The following is an 18,496-nucleotide window of genomic DNA, read 5'->3' as shown; positions in this document are numbered from 1 at the left end:
GCTGTGGGAAGCATAGGCATTCACAAAATGGCTGCCTTTGCTGATGTGTTCAGTAATAAAAATTGCTGCTGCGACAAGGCACCCACTTCACTAAAGGCAAATTGAAGAGGCAGTGACCCCTTACCTATGTCTGGTGGTTCCTTAAAAGTTGCTCACAGAAGGGGATATTTAAAGAAACCGTTTTTAACCACCCCAAAAGTGAAGTCAGTCCTTGCAGAAATATGCAGTACGTTTCCGAGCACAATTCAAAGTGTTGGTGCTGACCTTTAAAGCCCTAAATGGCCTCGGTCCAATATATCTGAAGGAGTGTCTCCTCCCCCATCGTTCTGCCCGGACACTGAGGTCCAGCTCCGAGGGCCTTCTGGCGGTTCCCTCACTGCGAGAAGCCAAGTTACAGGGAACCAGGCAGAGGGCCTTCTCGGTAGTGGCGCCCACCCTGTGGAACGCCCTCCCATCAGATGTCAAAGCGATAAACAACTACTTGACATTCAGAAGACATCTGAAGGCAGCCCTGTTCAGGGAAGTTTTTAATATGTGACATTTTAGTGTATTTTTCATCTTTGTTGGAAGCCGCCCAGAGTGGCTGGGGAAACCCAGCCAGATGGGCGGGGTACTAATAATAATAATAATAATAATAATAATAATAATAATAATGTGTCTGATGTTTGGCAGGATTCTTCTCTTCCAAAGGGGTTGTACAAAATTGGAAACTCTATACACCAAACTCACACCAATGACCAGGCTTCAAGAGCCTTACCCCTTTCAAATTATTGTTGAACTCTGTCCAAAAGATGGAACCAGGTGTAGCATCTGGACCAGCCTTTCTCAACCTTGGGACCCCTGATGTTGGCCATCATCCCTGGCTAGCAGGACCAGGGATGATGGGAGTTCTAGTCCAACAACATCTGTGGACTCAAGGAAGATTGAGAAAGGTTGGTCTATATTAATAGATATGGGTAGAGCTGACAGTCTAAAGCAGATGTTTGATGTGAGAAGTCAATTGAGAGATTAATATCAATGAATCTCCTATTTACCCAACTGTTCTTGTCATTCATTTGTGGGGAAATGACTTTGTTCAGTGGACAAGACCAGATTTGTTCTCAGAGTGATCATCCCCATCATCAACATTTTTAATTTGTATACCGTCTTTCTATCTTACAATACTCAAGGCGGTTTACAAGCTGAAGAAACAAAAAATGTACATCTTATAACAATCTAAAGCAATACAAAAATGTGATAATAAAACTTAACTTTAAGACAAGCAACCTACATCAAAAAAGTAACATTCAACAATCATTAGAGTAGTATAAAATAATATCAGCATATAAAAGTTACAGAAATTCACCCTTAACAGTTATGATAAATAATTTCTAAACTACAATCAATAAAACAACAGCAAGCCACAGTACATGAAATAATACACTACAAATTGAGAAGCAGAGACTAGAGGGTGGAGCAAGGCAGGTGGAAGGAGGCTTTGCCTGATGGAGTCTCTCCCCTCACAGTTCTTCCTCCAGGCACAGCTTCCTTCAAAGATGGGCTCCTAACTTGTTCCTTGGGTGAGTCCATAAAGGTGGAGAGGACAAGGTGTGGTGTGAACATAATGGATAACAAGGTCCTGCTAACAATGGGGTGGACTTACGTACCCCATAGCAGGATCAGGGACATGACTCCCCCCCCCTTTTATTTAGGGCTGATGGATTTCATCTTCCTGTTCAGGGATGTGAAATAAGTTTGGAAGATCTGCAGAGAGCCCCGGGTTCCTTTTGGAGAGAAGGCAGGATATAAATTGAGCAAATGAATAAACAAAACATTGGGCAAAACAATGAATAAACAAAACAAAACATTCCCTGCCCCCCGTGGAATGAGGTGAATAAGCTGGAAGTTAGAAATATAAGCATTAGGAACATGAACTGTGGTTAAGGGCATAGTTTAGGAACTAACCATTGCCTTCTGCATGGTGGGTCCTAGAGAGGCGCTCCCTTTATTTTATTTTGCAATAAATATTTATTTGATTTTCAAGAATAAAAACATACAATAAAACCAATTCTGAATCCAAATAACAAGATTACTCTGAATCTCCAGACTTCCCCCATCCCTTCCATGGGTCCTATTGATCCTATTTCCCACTGCATATCAATAGTTCTCCAATTTTTTCATCTTTCTAAATTATCCGTACAGTCTGTACAAGTGTGTTTAAAATCCTGCCAATGTTTTAACCTGCTTACAATAATATTGCATATAAATTACAAACTTTCCCCATTTTTTAAAAAAGTTCTTGTCTTCTTGGTTCCTGAGCTTCCCAGTTAATTTTGCCATTTCGGCATAGTCCATCAACTTGGTTTGCCATTGTCTGGTTGGGGTTGTCTCTTCCTTCCATCTCTGAGAGGGGCTCCCTTTAGACCTGACGCACACAGTTCACTGAACAATGGAGTCTAGGTGTCTGTTGAGCTCATATACCCAAGGATCAGGGGATGCGGGTGGCACTGTGGGTTAAACCACAGAGCCTAGGACTTGCCGATCAGAAGGTCGGCGGTTCGAATCCCCACGACGGGGTGAGCTCCCGTTGCTCGGTCCCTGCTCCTGCCAACCTAACAGTTTGAAAGCATGTCAAAGTGCAAGTAGATAAATAGGTACCGATCTGGTGGGAAGGTAAATGGTGTTTCCGTGCACTGCTCTGGTTCACCAGAAGTGGCTTAGTCATGCTGGCCACATGACCCAGAAGCTGTACGCTGGCTCCCTCAGCCAATAAAGCGAGATGAGCGCCACAACCCCAGAGTCGGCCACGACTGGACCTAATGGTCAGGGGTCCCCTTTACACTTTACCTTTACTCAAGGATCACTTAGCAAGGGCTTATAAATTTTCTCCAAATCCTTGGCTAGGAGGTCTCAGACTACAGCTGTTAACATGTCTAGAGGTACTGAGGGGAAGGCTTCCCTACCAGAGTTTGACAAAACAGTCTCCAACCTGTCCTTTCTGAATTTGGTTAATATGGATTGCAGATGTTCTCTTTGGTGTATTGATAAATATAACCCTATTAGCCAGGTTGCTCACCGAGGCAAGACGGTTTCAGCATGGCTCCTATTTGTACATCATGATGCATGATATTTGGAGGAGGGAACACTTACGAAATATATGAAGTGTGCTAAATCAGGAAGACATAGGGTTGAGATGTTCCTGAAACAAAAAAAAATTCCTTCCAGTAGCACCTTAAAGACCAACTAAGTTAGTTCTTGGTATGAGCTTTCGTGTGCACGCACACTTCTTCAGATACACTTCTTTTTCGTGCATGCACACAAAAGCTCATACCAAGAACTAACTAAAAAAAAAAAAAAAAAAAATTCATTCATCCCCCCCTCAAAATATAGCCCTGCCCCCCACAAGGTCTAAGGGTCAGTGGACCGGCGCCCTGCTGAAAAAGTTTGCTGACCCCTGTAAAATTTATGTGAATAAACACATGAGAAGAAACAGCTTTTAAATGAATGTGATCTCGCTTTTTTTTGTGTGTGTGTGTCCTCCAACATCTACCCATAAATATTTCCAAAAAATCACCTTCCCAAATGAATGCGTTCTTTTTATCACTTATACAGCAAGATGGGGGCGGGAAAGCGTGTTCTCCTTAACAGAGAGCACGTGTTGCGGTTGGGGAAACAAGCCACCTTTCATGACTAGGCAGATTTGAGAGAAACCCAAGCCTCCTAAGGGGTTAAGATTGGGTTGCTGGGGAGTTCTGATTGTTGCTAAATTTGGAGGAGGGGTCAGAGGCTTTAAATACAGGGGCCAGACGTTGGACTTCCTCTTGGCCATTTTTGCATCGGATCACCCGCCCTCCCTCCCTTTAATAGGGTGGTTTTCTTGTTCGCTTGACCTTGCTATGCCTGTCATGGGGTCGTCCGCCTTGGTGCGGGGGCCTGGTAGGAATTTTGCCATCTGGCTGATTGGCTGGTGCCATTTGGTTTTTGCCTACTGCGTAGCAAATCGTCACAACTTGTAAGGTTGGCGGTTAGGCATTGGTTAAATTGGTGCTTGGAGGGGTAAGTGCCTACCCCTCCAAATGATGCGAAAGAATTCCGTTAAAGGATTCCAGGGGCTTGCCATTCTTTTCGTCCTTGTTCATGGCGTTGGACTTGGGCCGTGCAAGCCCCACAGGAACATGAGGGTGAGAAGTGTGGGACTGATGCCCAGCTTCACTCTCTCACCCAATACTTGTTTCCCCACACTGGCTTCCGTTGGTGTCCGGTATGCCAGCTCTGTCCCTGAGGGCATGGACAGATAGTCATAACCAATGCCTAAGCAACCACTCACATTTTTTGTATTTGAATAAAGTTGTGGCCAAAATTATGCCAAAAACCTAAACAAAAATTGATGTGTGAAGTGTGAATTTTTTGGGGGGTGGCAATTGTGGGACTCAACATGCAACCCATATTACAAAGAAGAAAGGGCAGGTATTAATTAATGGGGAAAGACTGGTATTAACTAATAGGGAAGATCTGTTGACTGCCCGTGGTGGAATTTCATTTCAGATCACAGCATTTCAGAAGACTGAACATTTCAAATTTGCTCTAACTCGGAAATTTTGCAATAAATCTTCATAGCAGATACATTAAAGCAGGATAATGCATTCCATTAAGCTAAGGCAAGGATGGTCAACCTGTGGCAATTCAGATTTTCTTGGAACCTCAGAAGCACTGTGTGAGGTGCTTTGCAAGCAACCAAACAGCTGATTTTCATAGAATTGTAGAGTTGGAAGGGACCCTGAGGATCATCTAGTCCAACCCCCTGCAGTGCAGGAATAGGCAGCTGTCCCATACGGGGATCGAACCTGCAACCTTGCAATTATCAGCACCCTGCTGTAAAAAACTGAGCTATCCAGGAATCTTTTTCTTTCTGAAGGCAGGAGTTTGTAACTCAAAGCACTGGGACAAGTACTGTAAATGCAAACAGAATCCTCTGAAGTGTGTGTATGGGGGGTAAATGTTCTAGTTTTGAGTGCCCATAAGGTTTTCTTCATGAACTCTCCACTTTTAGGAGGGGGTCCGAGATAAGGATGTAGCGAGCTGGCCAGATCCAGCCCCCACTCCTATACGAAACTGGACATGAACTAGTGGATATACAACAAGAAACATAAATGGAATACTGACTCAGTTTCTGATCTTATTGGAGAGACTTTAATATGGACAAGGACAGAAGAATTTAGTATTATTCCACATGGAGTAACGGTGGTAGGAATTAATAGAGGTAAAATGAAAAGCAACCATATGGATAACATTTAGTAACAATAATAACTATTAGGGAAGCTATCTTGGACTTTTTTTGGAAAAAGAAATGAATGATTCTGATACACCTTGACTTAAAAGAAATATTGTTTAACAGAAAGTGGAAAAGATGTATGTATGCATGAATTGACGGCTTTAAATAATCAGATTTTCCTTCTTTATGTAACTGACAGATGGAAGATTGGAAGTTCTTCTTTCTTATCTTTTGTTAACGTTTCTTTTCCTCTTCCTCTTCCCTCTTTTTCCTCTCTTTATTTCTATTGTATTTGTCCCCTTTTCTGTTTCTATGCTTTGTTTATTCTTCTTTTGTAGTTGTAATCTTATTGTGCTATGAGAAAATAATACTAATAGTAAAAGGAAAAGGAAAAGGGAAAGGGAAAAAAAGAAATCCAGCCCCACTCTGCTCTTGTCGGCTACAGTGTGAATTCTCTATCATTTTCTTCTTGTAAGTGGCATCCAGAGCACTGTGTCAGGAGCTTTTAATGTAGATATATGCCCTTACAGTTGCATCTAAAAACAACATGCACCTTTTAAATATGACATGCCTGATAAGTGTAGGTGTCGAGCTGCTCTGCTCTGCTAGCAGTGCCTCCAAGTCTGGAGCCACAAACTCGACAGTCTCAGGATTTTTCATCAATGACTTCAAGTTACCTGCGAGGAACTTTATTGCTTTCCAATAATAATTGCTCTCGTGCGGCTCACTGGCAAATAAAGTTTCTTTTAAATATTTTAAAAACGTGCTATAAACGAAAAGCCCACGTGAAAGGACCCCCAGGCATGTTTCCTTTTCGAAGTCAGGAGGGAAGCATTTCGCTTGGTGAGTCATTTCGGGTAGATCGAGAGGAATTTCCTCCCAACCCATCTGACATGTGTCTAGCTTCTGACATATTTCTTCATTCAGACTGCTAATCCTTCCCTTGAGCCAAAAAGCCAAGTTCATGGCTTGGGGTATTTCACCTAATTCTGTCGGAAAGGCACTATAAACAGGCCAAACTCCTACAGTGATGAACAATGCGGCAACAGTGTAAAGGTGGAATCCAAAAAGGACTTTCATTGCCTTCCTGTCTGGCTTTCCTCTTCTTCTATATACACTTCGTATCTTGAGGTGATGATTGACTGGAAATGGGAACTCCTTACATGGGAAGGATTTCTGCATATACTCCTCAATGGCACCTGACACAAACAACATGGATGAAAATACAGCAGTGAATAAAGACTTACTAGCAGTACATGTGAAAAAGATCTAGGGGTCTTAGTAGACCACAAGCTTAACAGGCGCCAACAGCGTGATGCAGCAGCAAAAAAGGCCAATGCTATTGTAGGCAGCATCAACAGAAGTCTAGTGTGTCCAGATCAAGGAAAGTAATAGTACAGTAGTACCTCGGGTTACATACGCTTCAGATTACATACGCTTCAGGTTACACACTCAGCTAACCTAGAAATAGTGCTTCAGGTTAAGAACTTTGCTTCAGGATAAGAACAGAAATCGTGCTCTGGCGGCGCAGCAGCAGCAGGAGGCCCCATTAGCTAAAGTGGTGCTTCAGGTTAAGAACGGTTTCAGGTTAAGAACAGACCTCCAGAATGAATTAAGTACTTAACCTGAGGTACCACTGTACTACTCTATTCTGCCTTGGTCAGACCACACCTGGAATATTCTGTCCAATTCTGAGCACCACAATTTAAGTTAAGATTCCTGCGTTGCAAGATTTCTACATTGGCTCCCAGTACATTTCCAAGTACAATTCAAAGTATTGGTGCTGACATTTAAAGCCCTAAACGGCCTCTGCCCAGTATACCTGAAGGAGCATCTCCACCCCCATCGTTCTGCCCAGACACTGAAGCCCAGCACCAAGGGTCTTCCGGCCGTTCCCTTGCTCGCTGCAAGAAGTGAGGTTACAGGGAATCAGGCAGAGGGCCATCTCGGTGGAACGCCCTCCCATCAGATGTCAAAGAAATAAACAACTATCTGATGTTTAGAAGAAATCTGAAGGTAGCCCTGTTTAGAGAAGCTTTTAATATTTGATGAATTATTGTATTTTAATATTTTGTTGAAAGCTGGCCAGAGTGGTTGGGTAAACCGAGCCAGATGGGTGGGGTATAATTATTATTATTATTATTATTATTATTATTATTATTATTATTATGCAAAATGACCCACAGAATCACAGAATCATAGAGTTGGAAGAGACCAGAAGGGCCATCGAGTCCAACCCCCTGCCAAGCAGGAAACACCATCAGAGCACTCCTGACATATGGTTGTCAAGCCTCTGCTTAAAGACCTCCAAAGAAGGAGACTCCACCACACTCCTTGGCAGCAAATTCCACTGTCGAACAGCTCTTACTGTCAGGAAGTTCTTCCTAATGTTTAGACCCCCAGTGTCCCTTCCAATACAAAACATCACCACCAGCAACAACCTCTTTTTATTTGTTTCCTCCACCCCATCCCATGCATGGATCATTCTCCCTCCACCAGTTCCCCTGTTGGAGAACATACTCACAATCCCAAAGAGAAAGATGTCTCAACTGGTTGTCATAGGTGTCTATAGCTGTTCATCAAGAGGAATTTGGAAGGGTTTCCTTTTTATATCCTCCATCACTCATTTTATTGCGCACCCACCACTTTTCTTTTAACTAAGTCCAACTATAATCATTTCAGGAACATTCTATTCCTATACCCTTTTGACTTTTCCCTTGAGAATCATCATAAATGTTTATACAAGCTACCTACCTCAGACCTGATAAATCATGATGTATAAATAGGAACCCTGATATTCCATGTTTACTTAAATTATCTTGTGTCATTAACTTTGATCAGTGACTATTTCTGTTTCTAACAGATCAGAGCTAAGGGCACAAGGGCCAACATATGTTCCTTCTGATGTTCTTTGTGGCCCACGTTTTGGAGGCTTTTACAGAACTTACTTTAGTTATCAGATTGCCTACTCCAGTTCAAAACATTTGATTCCTCACTTCCCACTTTCCCTGCCATAACTTCTATTGGCTCTGTATACCTGAAGGAGTGTCTCCACCCCCATCATTCAGCCTGGACACTGAGGTGCAGCTCTGAGGGCCTTCTGGCAGTTCCCTCTCTGCAAGAAGTGAGGTTACAGGGAACCAGGCAGAGGGCCTTCTTGGTAGTGGTGCCCACACTGTGGAATGCCCTCCCATCAGATGTCAAGGAAATAAACAAGTATCTGACTTTTAGAAGACATCTGAAGGCAGCCCTGATTAGGGAAGTTTTTAATGCTTGATGTTTTATTGTGTTTTTAATATTCCATTGGGAGCCTCCCAGAGTGGCTGGGGAAACCCAGCCAGATGGACGGGGTATAAATATAAGTCTGCAGGCTCTCTATTGGCAGTGTGTTCCACAACACTGGAGTGCATACCCTCCAACCTTTCTTTGATGAAAGAGGGGCATGTCTCTGCTGAAAATAAGTATATCCTATTCCATACCCACCAACATTTCTCCAATGGAAATACGGACATCCTAAGGAAAAGCGGGACATTCTGGGATCAAATCAGAAACTAGAACGGCTCCTGCAAATTCAGGACTGTCACTGGAAAATAGGGACACGTGGAGGGTCTGGTGGTGATGACAGCAACTTAGAGAAGGAGTAATGACCCTGCTGATGATGATCTCAGTGATCGGACCAACATTATTCAAGGCTTTGTAAATTAATTCAAGGACCTCGAATTTGACTTGGTGGTAGATGTGACAGATGTTTTAACAATGGTATCCTATGTTCTTGGCTAGATGCCTCCATTAGCAGTCTGGCACTGATGGAGTTTCCAAGCCAGGCCCAAGGACAGTCCCACATAGACCACATGGCGGTATTAACAGTTTTGATGCTACCAGTACATGGAATACAGTGGTCAGGCTGTCCCTGCCCAGGAATGTCGGGCTTCGGGGAATCAGATCCCTCCCATGGTAGTAGTCAAGAAACAGAGAAATGGTAACAGTTCTTACCAAGCTATTTATTCAATAATTCACAGAGAGCGATGAAGGAATGCAGTCTTCCCTAAATAATGCCATTGCTCCAAGTATAGTCCCACCCCCCTATGTCTCAAGAAATGAAAATAAAAATCTGTATGTTTTAACTTTATTCCCTTCTTTGAGGTTCTTATTGTTAAGGATATGTGATTCTTGTGACCAATTTGGCACCACAACGATGAAACTTACAAAGCATGAATGTGCTGTAATGTGTGCCATTTAAACTTCTTTTTGTGACCATTGTATCTTCTTCCCTGAAAATTACTAACAGGTTACTAAAATCCTTGTACTTCACAGGTCTAACATTTCTGCTTCTGCACATCGTATAATGATCACTGCAGATGGTGACAGCAGTCACGAAATTAAAAGACGCCTGCTCCTAGGGAGAAAAGCGATGACAAACCTAGACAGCATCTTTAAAAGCAGAGACATCACCTTGCCAACAAAGGTCCGTATAGTTAAAGCCATGGTTTTCCAAGTAGAGATGTATGGAAGTGAAAGCTGGATCATAAAGAAGGCTGATCACTGAAGAATGGATGCTTTTGAATGATGGTGCTGGAGGAGACTCTTGAGAGTCCCATGGACTGCAAGAAGATCAAACATATCCATCCTTAAGGAAATCAGCCCTGAGTGCTCACCGGAAGGACAGATCCTGAAGCTGAGGCTCCAAGACTTTGGCCACCTTATGAGAAGAGAAGACTCCCTGGAAAAGACCCTGATGTTGGGAAAGATGGAGGGCACAAGGAGAAGGGGACAACAGAGAATGAGATGGTGGGACAGTGTTCTCGAAGCTACCAGCATGAGTGTGACCAAACTGCGGGAGGCAGTGGAAGACAGGAGTGACTAAACAACACATTGTATAATAAAAAGCCTTGAAGCTGGTAAAAGTATTAAACATGATTATCATGGCTTGTCCTGGGGAAAAAAGCATTGGATTGGATTTGAAAGACAGCAAGCTAATGAACAAGCAGGCAGTGGCTGCTACCAGTACTTTTTGTCTATTGCTTCACCATTGTCAGGGCCAGAATGAAAGGCAACAAACTAGTAGGTTGCAATGGTGAAAGAGGACTAGAAGGTCTGGGGGTTCTGGTCAGTGTGTGGCATGGCTGTGAGCCCTCAGCAGATTATTTTATTATTAGTTACTCAATTCATAAACCACCTTATACCCGGAGGTCTCAGGGCGGTTCACAAACAAGACCACCACATATAAAATCAAACCACAAACAATAACCTAATTAAAAAGAACCCCAAAGGAACCACATTCTAAAAGGGTGTTGGATGTCAGTAAGCCATGCTGATCCTTGATGCTGCCCTGATCTTAAGGTACTTGACCTGGGCAAACTGGCTCTTCTACTGGAAACGAGAACTGAGCATGTCAGGAAGCTCTGGCCTTTTTACACCTGCTCTAGAAGGGTGGATTCTGAGGCTGCTGAGGTGTTGCTGGGGAGGGAGTTGAGCCAGCATGGTGTAGTGGTTAAGAGCAGTAGACTCGTAATCTGGTGAACCGGGTTCGCGTCTCTGCTCCTCCACGTGCAGCTGCTGGGTGACCTTGGGCCAGTCACACTTCTTTGAAGTCTCTCAGCCCCACTCACCTCACAGAGTGTTTGTTGTGGGGGAAGATGGGAAAGGAGAATGTTAGCTGCTTTGAGACTCCTTCGAGTAGTGATAAAGCGTGTTCTCATTAAAAGAGAGCACGTGTTGCGGTTGGGGCCAGCAAAAGCATCACTAGTTGCCAGCCAGGCTGTGGCAAGGTAATTGATTGATTGGTGGTTGTTGTTACTAGGCTAAAATTGATGTTGCCAGTTAAGGGGTGGGATCAGAGGTTATTTATACCAGGTCCACAGAATGTTCCTTTCTCTTTCGCTGTGGACACCGGACCAGCACCGGAGTGATTGCAGCGAGAGATTGGTTGTATAATCTTCCTTGGTTTTCTCCCCTTTTTCTCATTCTTTCTTTGTTTCCTTATTGATTACTGATTTCCCTTTCTTTCTTTTTATCTTAGTCTCTCACCTTGCTTATCCCTCTTCCCATATCTCTCCCCTTGGGCGGGGGGTGGGTTCCTGGCCCGGGGAGCTTAAGGCCCGGTGCCCGGCCGAGCTACAGGGCCTGGGCCAGGCCTGCCCTTCGCGCGGGGGTTTACGATTCTTTGGGGGGCCGCTCCGCGGCCTAAAGGGCGTTTGGGGCCTTCCCCCTTCTGCTATCCCCCCTCATCTCCCGGGCCTTCGGGGCGCCGGGTTGGGTGCCTTACCTTGCGAGGTGGTCCTCTCTGGCCGCTCGCTTGGCGCTGCGCGGCGGCAGCTGTAGGACCTCGGTGATCGGCGGCGCTTCCGCTGCCGATCGCAGGCTGGGGGGCCGCGCCTGCTGCACCGCGCCGGGAGCTGCTTGCCAGCCGCGCGGAGACCTGCGGATCCCGGGCGTCGCTTGGTGGCCGGGAGGGGCGGCTGCGGCATTCCTCCGCCCCCTCCCGGGATAGCGCGGGCGGCGGCTGTGGTTTCCCGCTGGCGCCCGCTTCAGCGCGGGCTGGGAAGCGGGTTTGAGGCCTAGCAGGCCGGCGCGGGCAAGGCGCGCGGCCTGCGGGGGGGGGAGCATTTGGACGCCCGCCATTTTAGGCATTTTGGCGGGAGCGCCATCTTGCCTTCTTCTTGGGTTAGTGGTGACATCTGCTGGCCAGACCCTGTAATTGCAGGGTCGGCTGATGTTGCAGGTATAGAGATAGTCGACTCTTGGGTGCCCTCTAGTGGTGGGCTGCATATTGCAAGTGCATTTTATTTTGCTTGCTTTGCTGCTTGCTGACTGCTAAATTTCGCTGTGTTATTTGGTTGCTGAACCTTAAAACATTAGTGGCTATTGCATGGTCATTTCCGGCTGGTGAATTTAATTTATTTTAGTTTTGAAAACTTTAATTGTAATTTTATTTTAAATCTAATTTTAAGCTTAAATTTATTTTATTTTATTTTATTTTATTTTAATTTTGTTATAGTTTGTGACTTAACCGGTTGGCTGCTAATTTGGTGATTAATTTTATTATTTCCCACCAGTACTAGGAATGGCCCCTAAGAAGGCAGCAAAGAAGGCTGCACCTACCTCCTCTGCAAAACGGCCTATAAAAGGCCTGTCCCAGGCCTTACGTTCGCCTGTGCCTGGCCAGTCGTTGAGACGTCTTCAATCCATGGTCTCTAGCTTGGCTGGTGACCCGGTGGCTCTGGCAAGGGCGGAGGCCGAGATGGAGGGCCTGATCCAACGTTGCTCAACCCCTTCAACTTCATCAGCAATGCCGGCTCCTCTGGGGGGAGCTTCTTCGCCTGGATCGTCATCTAGCGAAGATGAGAGAGTATATTTGTCAGCCGGTGGTTCTTTACCTGACACGCAACCGGCCCGGTCCCAGGTCTTGCCTGGGCCCCAGGTCGTCACGCGAAGGGGGCGGGGGAGTTCCAGGGTTGGGGCCAGGAGACGGTCATCACTGCGGAGCCGCTCTGGGCGGGCCTCTCCTGGGCAGTCTTCAGTGATACTTAGTCCGTCTCTGGGGCATTCACAGGTGGTCTCCTTTCAGTCAGTTCCAGGTGCTGTGCAGTCCCCGGTCTTACCTGTGTCGCAGTCAGGCGTTGTGCAGCAAGGCGATGTTTCGGAGTCATCGGTTGAGGACAGCCTCCCTCTTCCTCCTAGGGCCTCTTCCGGTGGGCGCCGCCGCCACAAGAGGAGCTCCAAGAGGCGCTCCAAGCGCAAACGGAAGGACACTTCGTCTTCGTCTACAGGTACTTCTTCCCAGAGCTCTAGCAGCGACGAGGAAGCTTCCCTGAAGCTTTATTGGGGCTTTGGTGAGTCCTCTGGGCTCCCCAAGTGGATTTGGGAGCGGAGGGCTAATTCACACCATGCTAAGTATGGGGCGGTGCAGGACTGCCAGGATGGGGTCTTGTTGCCCGACGTTAGAGTCTCTACCAATTCAGCTAGGGACCTGATTCCTGGTGCCCATTTATCTGCAAAATTGCGGGCCAGGATCTTGAATGGTCGTTACGTGGATATTTTTAGCTTAGCCCCTCCGCTCGAAGGTCAAGAGCCCTTGGAGAAGGACTTGGCTGCTCCAAGGAGGCGGACAAGTATAGCTAAAGCGGATAGGAATTTCGAGCGTTGGCTGGACAGTTTTCAAGTGTTCGCTGGCATAGTCTCCGCAGCTTATCCTAGGAGGTCTTTGCATTTATGGGTTTACCTGTCCATAGTCCGCTCGGCCTTCACGATGGCTGGAGAGACCGCTGCTTTGTCTTATGATCAAAATTTCAGGCGCAGAGCAGCCAAGATCCCTACTGCCCGCTGGGATCATAAGGACTTAGACGTTTGGACTACTTACGTTGCCCCTCGCATTGACAAAAAGGCCCCTGATCAGCCAGGGCTTAAGGCGCTCCCTCAAAAGGCGGGTCGCAGGTTGTATTGTTGGGATTTCAACAAGGGCGCCTGCCAGCGGCGGCCCTGTAGGTACACACACCTTTGTGAGAAGTGCTCAGGGAGCCACTCAGCGTCCGTTTGTACAGGGGTGCGGCGTCCCTTTCGCAAGGGTGGGAGCTCTCAGCAGCTCCCGAAAGCTGCCCCCCAGGTGCCAGCCGCTGGAGCTGGAAAATAGTACCCTGTTTTCTTTAGCCTACACTCCGGTGAGGCTGAAGCCGCTGTTATCCTTGTTGGATTTATACCCTGACAAAGAAGCGGCCTCTTATTTGCGTGAGGGTTTTTCTTTGGGTTTTAGGATTCCGGTGGCATCGCCCCCCATAGCCGGGAATTTAGTCAACCAAAAATCGGTTAAAGACATGCCGGAGGTGGCGCGTAAAAAGATTAGAAAGGAGTTGGCGCTGCGGCGTATGGCCGGTCCTTTTCCGGTCTCCCCCTTTCCTAATTTGCATGTGTCACCCTTGGGTATAGTTCCCAAGAAAGTCCCGGGAGAATTTCGCCTCATTCATAATCTATCTCACCCGAGAGGCACGTCAGTAAATGACGTGATTTCCCCGGAACTTTGTTCGGTGCGCTACGCTACTCTTGATCATGCGATCAAGATGATTCGGAAGTTTGGGCCGGGTGCCCTTTTAGCTAAATGCGACATTGAATCAGCATTTCGGCTGCTTCCGATCCATCCAGATGATTTCTGGTTGTTGGGTTTTCAGTTTGAAGGAGGATTTTATTTTGATAAGGCCATGCCTATGGGCTGCTCTGTAGCCTGCGCAGCCTTTGAGTGCTTTAGCTCTTTTCTGGAGTGGGCCTTGAGGGCAAAAACTGGCCTGGATGGTGTCACTCATTATCTCGATGATTTTTTGGTCGCCTCAGCTAGTGATACGGGGGACTGTGTTCTTTTGTTGCAGGCATTTGCTTCCTTAACGGAAGAGCTGGGCGTTCCGTTGGCAGCGGAAAAAACGGAGGGTCCCTCCACGCAGCTTACTTATTTGGGTATCTTGTTGGATACCGTGGCCCAAACCTCCAGCTTGCCCGCAGATAAGATAGTTACTTTAAGATGTGTTATTGAGGAATTGATTCCTTTGAGGAAGGTCACCCTGCGTCAGCTGCAGTCGCTGTTGGGTCATTTGAATTTTGCTTGCAGGGTGGTCGCCCCTGGGCGACCATTCTGCTCCCGCTTGGCTAAACTCACTTCGGGTTTGCAGGCTCCGCACCATAGGGTGCGCCTGTCTAGCCAGGTGCGTGCTGACCTTAGTATCTGGATGGAATTCCTAGAGGAATTCAACGGTGTGTCGTTGTGGCAGGACACTTTGAACCTCCATAATGACTTTCAAGTGCATTCGGATGCAGCGGGGTCCCTGGGTTTTGGTTTGTTCTGGGACGGCAGATGGTGTGCCGAGCGGTGGCCCTCTGTTTGGCGTGGGAAAGCTATAACTCGGGATTTAACTTTTCTAGAGTTTTTTCCCATTGTAGTGGCTGTGCATCTGTGGGTTGAGTATTTCAAGGACCATCGCGTTTGTTTTTGGTCAGATAACCAGGCGGTGGTGAAGATACTGGCCAAGCAGGCTTCACGCTCTACTAGAGTAGCGGCCTTGCTGTGGGTTTTTGTTTTGCATTGCTTGCGTTCTAATATTGTATTTTCTGCTCGTTTTGTTCCGGGTATTTCTAATGAGATTGCTGATGCTCTGTCCCATTTTCAGATGGAGCGATTCAGGTCCCTGGCGCCAGAGGCTCGAGACCGTCCGGAAATTTTCCCGGATCATCTCTGGAACCTTGGCAGCACTTAGTTTTACAGGGAGTAGCTGCATCTGTTGCCCCTTCCACTTTAAGGTCTTATAAAAAGGCCTGGGCGGATTTTTTATTATTTAATGGACAGACGGTTGGGGAGGTCACTGCCCCCCATTCTACCTCCCAGGTGCTCAGGTATTCGGCACATCTATTCCAGATGCGCCGAGCGCCCCGGACGCTGCGAATACATTCGGCAGCGATTTCCTTTTTTAGCAAGGCATTTTTTAACAAGGATCCGTGTGGGAAGTTTGTTGTGCGCAGAGCTTTGGAAGGGTGGGGGCGTCTCAATCCCTCCAAGCCTACCCCTAGACGGCCTATCACATTCGAATTGCTGGCACAGATGCATGCTAAACTGCGTAGCATCTGTTGGTCTAAATTTGAGACTCGTTTATTCTCTGCAGCCTTCTCATTGGCTTTCTTTGGGGCCCTAAGGGTAGGAGAGGTGGTCCTTGAGCCTATGCGGGATGGAGGATCCAGGGGTTTGTTGTTGCAAGACGTGAGTATTTCTCCGTCTGATTTACATATTCATATTAGAAACTCTAAGACGGACCAGCTGGGTAGGGGAGCCGTTATCAGGCTCCTGGCAACTGGGGAAGCTGGCCCTTGTCCGGTAAGGGATCTTAACAGGTACATGGCATTGCGTCCTGGTGGTGAAGGTCCCCTGCTGATTCATGAAGATGGGCGCCCTTTGGTAAGGCATCAATTTTCTAAGGTGCTGCGTAAAGTTATCGCAGCGTGCGGGCTCAAGGCATCAGAATTCGCTCCTCACTCCTTCCGGATTGGTGCTGCAACGACAGCTGCCCATTGGGGTTTATCCGTGAAGAGAATAAAGGACCTGGGTCGGTGGAGGTCGGATGCCTTTAGGGCTTATGTGCGGTAATAATGTGCTGTGTACTTACGTTTCTGTTTAACCCTAGGTCCGGGCACTGTCCACATATGGATAGTGGGCCACAGTATTGTGCACTGGGCTGCTGACAGAGCTCGTCACGCTGGATTGGGAGATGGCCTGGGCCTTCCACAGCAAGTGCAGGTGTCCTGGATCTCCAGAAGGGGGATGCGTTGGAGGGAATTCTTGCCACTTATGAAAAAGCGTGTCCTCCTGCTTGGTCCACCCTCGGCGATTGTGGTGCAGTTGGGGGAAAATGATATGGTTTCTTTTCCGTGTTATACGCTGCGTACTGTTATTTTGCAGGACCTAAGGGAGCTAGCGGCTATGGTGCCTAATGCTACATTGATTTGGTCACAGTTGCTTCAGCGCCGCATTTGGCGGGGCAGTCCTTGCCCAGCATCCACCGAGAAGGTTAGGAAGCGGATTAATTCCGCGGTGGGCAAGTTGGTGGTGAGCTTGGGCGGATTGGTGATTCCTCACCCTCGTATTTCCTTTAAGGAAGAGGTTTTATACAGGGCGGATGGGGTTCATCTTTCCATGTTTGGGAATGATTTATGGTTGGATGCAGTGGTGTCCAAGTTGAGAGTGTGGCTTGCTTTGTGAATGGTGGCGGCGAGCATAAGGGCTCTGGTGGCGGTTAGGCATTGGTTAAATTGGTTGGTGGAGGGGTATGGATTGGCTGTGCCTACCCCTCCAATGCTGATGCGGAATGGGAATTCCGTTAAAGGAATTCTGGGGCTTACCATCCCCCTTGTCCAAACCCCTGGAATCGGGTGCGGGCCGTGTAAGACCCCAAGGCGCACGCAGGGAGGAACTGAAGGGTCTGAGTCGCAGCCCCAGTTGCCCTGCCTGTTCCTCCACACTGACTTACGTTGGAATCCGGGAGTCAGTGCTATCCCCAAGGCGGGGGGGATAGCTAGTCATAACCAATGCCTAAGCAACCATTCACAATCTTGTATGATAATAAAGTTGTGGCCAAAATTATGCCAAAAACCTTAAACAAAAATTATGTGTGATGTGTGAGTTATTTGGGGAAGGGATGTTTTGGGGACTTCAACACGCAAAGCAGGATATCAAATCCAAACTCCTCCTCCTCCTCCTCCTCTTCTTGCTGCTGGGTTTTGTGTTTTTTTTGTATCATTTGCTGTGATTTACGTGGAAATTGTTCAGTTTGGTTTTGTATTTTTGTATTTACTATTGATGGCTGATTTTGTTATGTTGTAGCTATGTATTGTTTTCATGATGTAAGCCGCCTTGAGCATGGCTTGAACTGTGGAAAGGCGGCATACAAATAAAATTATGTACGTGTGTAATATCAGGAGAGCAATCTGAGGCCCAAGAAACTGGCACGAAGCAAGCGAGTGTAAATTAAGGTGGAGTAAGTTGCACCAGATCCAAATTAGTTTCCGCAGTGGGGCTGCTTCGCAGAGGGAAAACAAGGCTTTAAAATAGTTTTCTATGGCGGGTCTCTAGGTCACATGACTGAGCTGATGGGTATAAGATTCAGCCTAAGTCCCCCTCTCTAGTTCTGTCCCCTCCGCTTAACAAAGGAATAGTTTGATGTAAACTGGTGTTCAAATAGTATTAGCAACAACACAAAATATTATGTAAAGAAGCTTACAAATGTGACACTGGTCACCACAGAATCACCCACACGCCTATTTTTGAAACTGACTTTATTTTATATTTTGAAATTTTGTCTTTAGCATCTCTTTTCATTGGTTTATTTAATGTATATGTTATGTAAGCTGCTTAGAGGTTCTGATGACTGAGTGGAATATAAATCCTGTTGGATGAATAGCCAGTAAATAATATGTAGTTTGCATTCATAGCTCAAGCATAGCAAGTTTACTATATTTTGTTGTTTGCCCAGGCAGACACATTCTGTTGTTCACAGCGACTGTGTTGAAATGAGTGAGACAGGCACTAGAGTTGGGAGAAATCAGGTCAGATCTTTATTGACTACAGGAGGAAAGCAGGGTTGGCATGGCAGCAGAATGCAGATCCAGTTCTTCATTCCAACAGCCTTTGCTGTTGCAATGGCACTCCTTTGTTGGTGGTAAGGGCCCAACCCCTTCCAGTGGAGACAACCTGTGTTGAGCCCTGGAATGGTGCAAACC

General features: G+C 46.6%; 1 long non-coding RNA gene across 1 annotated transcript; it reads right to left on the bottom strand.

Moving 5' to 3' along the window:
- Positions 1-5,253: 5,253 nt before the first annotated feature.
- On the bottom strand, positions 5,254-7,830 carry LOC309366253. The gene is made up of 2 exons (XR_014166614.1): positions 7,776-7,830; positions 5,254-6,450 (listed from the first exon to the last, which is right to left on the bottom strand). It is a non-coding gene; the product is annotated as an uncharacterized lncRNA (long non-coding RNA).
- Positions 7,831-18,496: the final 10,666 nt, after the last annotated feature.

This window comes from Podarcis melisellensis, assembly GCF_964234715.1.
Source record: "Podarcis melisellensis genome assembly, chromosome: 3".
In the NCBI taxonomy this organism is placed as follows: domain Eukaryota; kingdom Metazoa; phylum Chordata; class Lepidosauria; order Squamata; family Lacertidae; genus Podarcis; species Podarcis melisellensis.
This window is presented reverse-complemented; position numbering and strand designations above follow the sequence as displayed.